Genomic DNA, 1,595 nt, shown 5'->3' with positions numbered 1-1,595 from the left:
TCAAACATCATGGAGTGTACCCACACAAATCTGGGTGGTCTAGCCTATCACAAACCTAAGCTGCATGGTCTAGCCTGTTGCTCTTGGGCTACAGACTTGTATGCCATGCTATTGTACTAAATACTGTAGGCAATTGCTTTCTCTTTTTTTTGAGTTGGAGTCTCACTCTGTCTCCCATACTGGAGTGCAGTGGCCGCTCCCGGCCACCGCAGCCTCGACCTGCTGGACTCCGGTGATCCTTCCGCCTCAGCCTTCCAAGTAGCCGGAATTACAGGCATGCACTACCACGCCCGGCTGATTTTTTGATTTATTGTAGAGATGAGGTCTCACTGTCCAGGCGGGTCTCGAACCCACGGGCTCAGGCAATCCACTCACCTCAGCGTCCCAAAGGCGCGGGATTACAGGCTGAGCCACTGAGCCTGGCCACTGTAGGCAATTGTAACACCATGGTAAGTGTTTGTGTTTCTAAACATAGCCAAGGTACAATAAGAATATGGCATAAAGGATAAAAAAACAATGGTGTACCCATCCAGGGCACTTACCTTGAATGGAGCTTGTAGGACTGCAAGTTTCTCTGGGTGAGTTAGTGAGTAGTGGGGAGTGAATATGAGGGCCTGGTGTTGGGAGCCGGCCACGGAGGCCCACTGAGCGTTAGGGATCAAGAAGGGCCATTGACCCGGAGACCACTAGGATGCATTCGGGAGCTATTGACCCCATTTCCTCCCCCTTTCTACTCAACACTAACCAGATTAAACTCCTGTGAGCTCAAAACATAGAAACTCTGAGATCGGGGTGGACACAAGCTAACTTTAGAAGCTCATTGCTCCCATTCTTCCACACACTGCAGTTTTGGCTTTCATACAACTTATAATTCAAACTCATGTCACATCTGGAGCCTTATTATTGGTCACAGGCTTCTGGGTCATGATCTTAGGATTTATTGAAGGTGTAAATTGTAGAATACAGTTTTAGAAGACAGCCATTTTGTTGAAAGAATGCGGCTGGGTTACTTGCAGGTAGCCCACTGTGAACTTTGGACTGGGCCACATTCCAAACATTCTGGGATGGGCCACTTTCATTTTTAAAGTAAATACTTAAGCTTCTATAGAATTGTTTAACTTGGCATAAATCAATCAGCTTAGGATGAAAAAGGTTTATAGAATATGTCAGTTACAGATTAGCTTGTCCTTTGTTATGGGATTTTAAGATTATCATATGAAAAGGGTTTAAAGGCAATCATTGATTAAGTTTTCATGGATTAAGGTTTCTGGTGGGTGGGGGACACCCCTCCCACATCTGACTTTGTGTATAAAAGACCTATTGTTATTCCCAATAAGACACACATCGCTTCTGCACTAGACCAGAGTCCAGTCTCTTTCTTTCTCTCGTTCTCTTCTTCCCCCTAATTGCCAACGCCATCTCCCCCTGTGGGGTACCCTGAACCCGGCTGGAGTTGGTCCCCAGCACTAACTAACCATGATCCAAAGCTCCAGTGAGGTAACCTGAGATTTCCAAGTTGGTCTTTGCATATAGCAAGCTGATGGAAAACAAAGCAAACAACAACAAAGAAGAGTTAGCATTCAAATGAAGTTTTA

Source organism: Carlito syrichta, unplaced genomic scaffold, assembly GCF_000164805.1.
Source record: "Carlito syrichta isolate Samal-C Ts95f unplaced genomic scaffold, Tarsius_syrichta-2.0.1 Scaffold289201, whole genome shotgun sequence".
Classification (NCBI taxonomy): domain Eukaryota; kingdom Metazoa; phylum Chordata; class Mammalia; order Primates; family Tarsiidae; genus Carlito; species Carlito syrichta.
This window is presented reverse-complemented; position numbering follows the sequence as displayed.